General features: G+C 42.7%; 1 pseudogene; it reads right to left on the bottom strand.

Moving 5' to 3' along the window:
- Nucleotides 1–273: 273 nt before the first annotated feature.
- On the bottom strand, nucleotides 274–790 carry LOC122679112 (annotated as a pseudogene).
- Nucleotides 791–5,815: the final 5,025 nt, after the last annotated feature.

Raw genomic sequence — 5,815 nt, 5'->3', positions numbered from 1 at the left:
TTTATGTAAATTAATTTTTAAGCCTCAAAAGACCTAGTGAGAAATGTATTATTTTTTTGAATTCACATGAACTTTATTTTTAGACAACTTACATGATGTGTTGTTTTTTTTTTTCTTTCCCTCAAAAATAATGCTTCTACTTCAAATAAATCAAAGTCGAAATAAAGAGCTAGAGTTGAACTTAGTCCCGTTTGTCTCAGTCCTGGTAGATGAAAAGCAGCTGCCAGCCAGTTAGGAAGACAGGTGATAGATCCAAAGTCACAGCCAAACTTGTTAACATGTTTCCATTTCTAAACCTTCATTAAAGAGAATCATATATGGGGTCACAACATCCTCACAAGTCCGGCAGCCCAACCATTGGATTTGTGTTTCCACCAGTAAAGGACTGACGGTTTTTGAAATTAGTGAGGATGGGCTTGATTTGTTCTGTAGCCCCTGCCATAAAAGGCTTTACTTTTCTGGTCTCTGTACTTCAAGTTTCCAATTGACTGACCTCAGGTCATCTTTAATGGACTTCTTGTAAGCGTCTTTTTGTGAAGCTTGTTTCCTGAAAGTGATGGTTAAAGACAATATTGACACTGGTGATCACTGTGCTTTAGGTACCTTCGTCCCCTTCAGTGGAGCCATTTCCATCAATGAGTGAGTCATCAACATTACCCTCTGTGCTACTGACCAGCTTCCCCTGCACTTCCAGACATAGCCCGTCAGCGACCTCCTAGATCTCACAGATGTTGGAGAACATCTCATCATGCGTGACAAGGTCCTGGTAGGCGACCGTGATGGCCACCATGGCGCTAGCTTAGCAGGAGCCCAAGCTCAGGGTGAGCCTGGTGTAGCCTGAGCCGGTGGGGGAAGGCAGGAATGGACAGAAAAGCAGAAATGTTTTATTACTGAACTGATTTGACAGATGTAGAAAACTATGCCAGAGAACTGACAGCTACCTAAGGTACAGAGTGAGTAAATGTCCAGCCTAGGTTTTGAACTCAAGAAGCACAAAGCTACAGACCTAGCTCTTAGCCATGCATCTTGCTATCCAATGTAAAGTAGATGATTGTCTGCAGGAACTAAAAATATCTTCACAAAACCTGGTAGTTGCAAATATTCCCCCAGTGACTTTCACCAGGCTCCCTTTACAGAGCCTGGGATGTCACCAAATACCTCATTCAGTTTCCATGCTTCTTCCATCACAGTTTTCTTTTTCCCCCATTTCCAAGAAATTTCACTGTTAGACTTAAAGTTTAGAACCATGATCAGGAGAAATATTTAAGAAGACTCATTATTCAAAGCACGGGAGCAATTAGAGGGGAAAAAAAAGAAACCTCCTTTTCCAAAAGAGAGTCAATTTTCCACTATGAGAGTTTCCATTCTACCAAGAAATGAAAATGTGCACAAATTAGGTTTAGAAAAATACATGAGATGGTTTATGCAAACAGGTTTAACCTGGGAATCAAATACTAAATAAAATGATAAAAGCAGATCTAATGGTCATGCTTGATGTCCAAGATACGTCAGGGTTTTCCCTCCAAGATACAGTTTCCCTGCAGTTCATGATAATTACAAAATGTCTCAAATCACCTCTTTTCTTGTTGAGTAAAATGGACTGCCAACACTTCAAACATAGTAAACCAGTCCAACAGGAAAAAAGCCAAGGAAAGTATCCATTCCAACATTTTTTTTACAGTCTGGTAGTGTGTAGCTCTCTGAGAGAAATGGGACTGCCAAACTGGATGAAACGTGTAAGACATACATGCTTTTCTAGAAATTTCTTCTGCCTTATCTAGTTTCTCCATTAGAGCCGGAGGTATCACTCATTTGCCTCCTATTGTGTGTGTGTGTTTAGATATCTCTTGCAGGAGAGTGAGTATCCTCTATCACCTCCCACCCCCATCCCACTGCTAGGAACTTGACCCTGGCAGAGTAGTGTGAATGCCTGTGTGTCTGTATGCAGGCTGTCCTTTTATTTTACCCCTTTGTCTAATTATATTATTCTGTATTCTCAACTCCTTCTTGCTTGTGGCTTCTTAAGGTCTCAATGGGAATTCCTAACTTCACCTACCCCTTTAGACTAACCAGTGGGCTCTCAAAAGCAAGACTACAGTCTTCTGGGAAGTTTTCCTAGAACCCTTTTTTTTTCTTTCCCTTTTTTATTTTTAATAGGCTTTATACTTCAGGCTGTCTTTAGATTTACAGCAAAATAGAGGGGCAAGTACAAAGAGTACCTATAAACTCCCTGCTCTCACACACACATAAGCTTCCCCCAGTATCAGCATCCCCCAGCAGAGTGGTACAACTGGTTGCAATTGATGAACCTACATTGACATCATTATCACTCAGAGACACACTTTACATTAGGGATCACTCTTGGTATTTTACATTTTAAAAGTTTTGACAGATGTCTGTTGATGCTTATCCACTGAGACAGTAGCATATAGAATAGTTTGTGAGAGCTGGACCGTGAAGAAGGCGGAGCACCAAAGAAATGATGCCTTCAAACTATGGGGCTGGAGAAGACTCCTGAGAGTCCCTTGGACAGCAAGGAGATCAAATCAGTCAATCTTAAGGGAAATCAACCCTGAATATTCGTTGGAAGGACTGATGCTGAAGTTGAAACTCTAGTATTGTGGTCATCTGAGGCAAACAGCTGACTCATTGGAAAAGTCCCTGATGCTGGGAAAGATTGAGGGCAGAAGGAGAAGAGGGCATCAGAAGATGAGATGGCTGGACGGCATCACAGATATAACGGACATGAACTTGGGCAAACTTCGGGAGGTGGTGAGGGACAGAGAGGCCTGGGGTGCTGTAGTCCATGGGGTCACAAAGAGTCGGACACAACTTGGTGGCTGAACAACAACAACAGAATAGTTTCATGGCCCTAAAAATCCTCTGTGCCCCCCCATTCATTCCTCCTTCTCCACTAACCCCTGGCAACTGCCAATCTTTTACTGTCTCCATAGTTCTGCCTTTTTCAGAATGTTGTATCGTTGCAATCATGCCATGTATGGTAAGTTGCTTTAGTCACATCCAGCTCTTTGCAACCCTATGGGCCATAGCCCACCAGGCTCCTCTGTCCATGGGATCCTCCAGGCAAGAATACAGAATGGGTTGCCATTTCCTTCTTCAGAGGATCTTGCCAACCCTGGGATCGAACATGCATCTCTTATGTCTCCTTCATTGGCAGGAGGATTCTTTACCACTAAAGCCCCCTGGGGAGCCCCAAATCATATTATAGTCTATAGCTTTTTCAGATTGGCTTCTATCAGTAACATGTATTTAAGTTTCCTCCATGTTTCCTCATGGATTGATAGCTTGTCTCTTTTTAGTGTTGAATACTATTCCATCATCTGGATGTACCATAATTTATCCATCTACCTGCTGTCTCTGTCACCTTGGGCTGCTGTAACAAAACAGCATGAACTTGGTGGCTTAAACAATAGACATTTCTTTCTCACAGTTCTCGAGGCTGAGAAGTGCAAGATAAAAGGCGCCTATTCAGTTCTCTTCCTGGCTTGCCGATGGCCTCCTTCTGGCTGTCTCCTTGTGTGTGTGTGCTAAGTCACTTCTGTCATGTATGACTCTTTGCAACCCCATGGTCTGTAGACCACCAGGCTCCTCTGTCCATGGGATTCTCCAGGCAAGAATACTGCAGTGGGTTGCCATGCCCTCCTTCAGGGGATCTTCCCAACACAGGGATTGAACCCGGGTGTCTTATGTTTCCTGCCTTGGCAAGCAGGTTCTTTTACCACTAGCATCACCTGGGAAGTCACCTTACATGGTAGAAAAAAGAAAGCTCTTATTCTCTCCTTCTCTCACAAGAAGCTAATCCCATCATGGGGGCTCTACCCTCATGCCTCATCTAAATCTAATACCCCTCAAAGACCCCATCTCCTGTAACATCACTTTAGAGGGTAGGGCTTTAACATATGAATTTGGAATGTTGTTGTTGTTATTTAGTCACTGAGTCGTGTCCAATTCTTTTGCAGAGGAGAGGGGGGCAACACAAACATTAAGCCCATAACACACTGAAGGACGTTTTGGTTGATTCCTAGCTTTGGCTGTTGCAAATAAAACTGCTATAAACATCTGACTGCACATTTTTGCGTGGAAATAATTCTTCAATTTATCTGGGTAAATACTAGGGGGTATGATTGCTGGACCATATGATAGTATGGTAAAGTTACCGATCAGGGTCCCTGGATTCTTTAGTTGTAGAAATTGGTAAGAGGTCAGACAAGGAATTAAGGGAAGGCTTGACTCACACTGCAGCCAGAGAGGACGAAAATAAGTAACAGCTGCCCTTGCTTGCTCCCTGAGTGGGGCAAGCTGGTCCCTTAAGGGATGAGGGTAGGGGACAGATTGGTGGGTCAGCCGGGAGGAGTGGCTTTGGGTGGTCTGCCCACCCCCTTGCTGGTGCTGGGTGCAGAGATCAATCATGCACAGTCCTCTCAGAAGTGGCAGTTGGGTTTGGCCACTTTGTATCTTGCTCATGATTTGCCCCAACTACAAATTCATGAGGTATTTTTAGTCCCTTGTAGGGTCTTTGTATTCTTTTGCTCAAGAAGACCTTTAGGCTTCCCTGGTAGCTCAGGCGGTAGAGCGTTCTACCTACAGTGTGGGAGACCTAGGTTCGATCCCTGGAGAAGGGAGTGGTATTCTTGACCACCCCCACCCCCCAAAACAAGAAGACCTTTGTCTCCATCCAGTAAAGGGTCCCAGGTACAGGCCCTATCCTGTTTCACTTAAGAGTTTCTGTAGTTTTGTAAGAAACTGCCACACCGTCTTCCAAGGTAGCCGTACCATTTCTCATAGCCACCGGCAACTGAAGAGAGTTCCTGTTGCTCCACAGCTTTGGAAGCATTTGGTATCATCAGGGTTCTGGATTTGGGCCATTTTAACTGAAGTATAGTGGATTCTAATTATTTTTGTATTGTATTTTTTGTTTTTGTTTTTATTTTTCTATTGTATATACACTACATGGTAAGATTTTCCTAGTTTCCTTCAAAATGATTTTATAAAAGTAATATATGCTCTATAGAAGTCCCCTTTGCACACCAGTCTCTGCGTTAGATTCGACTGTTAGCTAGCCACAAGGGACCCAACATCAACAATTTCCTATACCTCCTAGAAATATATCTTTTCCCCTCTCTTCTGAATCTCTATTCCTTCCGCTATGTCTTTCTTTAAAAAATAACTTTATCTCTTATTTATTTTTGTGCTAGGTCTTTGCTGCTTGCGGGCTTTTTTCTAGTTGCAGCAATTGAGGGCTTCTCTCTAGTTGCAGTATGTGGGCGTCTCATTGCGGCAACTGCCTTGTGCAGCACAGGCTCTGGGGTGCTCGGGCTCAGTACTTGCAGTTCGGGTTTTAGAACACAGGCTCAATAGCTGTGACACACAGGTTTGGTTGCCCCATGGCATGTGGGATCTTCCTGGACCAGGGATTTAACCTGTATCTCCTGCATTAGCAGGCAGATTCTTTACCGCTGAGCTACCAGGGAAGCCCCCTTCCACCATGTCTTGATCTCACCCAATTCAAGCCTAGACCTGTCAACATGTTTTTGTGTTTAAATAATTTTATGTAGGAACATGTTCTGTATTTATCTTATAATTACAGTAAGCCCAGAGAATTGCTTTTATAATCTCTGATGTCTCTGGTTGTTGAACTGCCCATGTGATTCTCTTATTATCATTTTTGCAACAATGGATTTATTTACCAATTAAAATATAATATTTTATCCAGAATTTTTACTAAAATGGAAATATTTTATTCACAAAATTCCAGTTTAAAGCCTTCTCCTTTTAAAATAATCCATTCAATTTG

This window comes from Cervus elaphus, chromosome 21 (genome assembly GCF_910594005.1).
Source record: "Cervus elaphus chromosome 21, mCerEla1.1, whole genome shotgun sequence".
NCBI classification, from domain to species: domain Eukaryota; kingdom Metazoa; phylum Chordata; class Mammalia; order Artiodactyla; family Cervidae; genus Cervus; species Cervus elaphus.
Note: the sequence above shows the minus strand (reverse complement) of the source record. Positions and strands in the feature narration are given on the sequence as shown.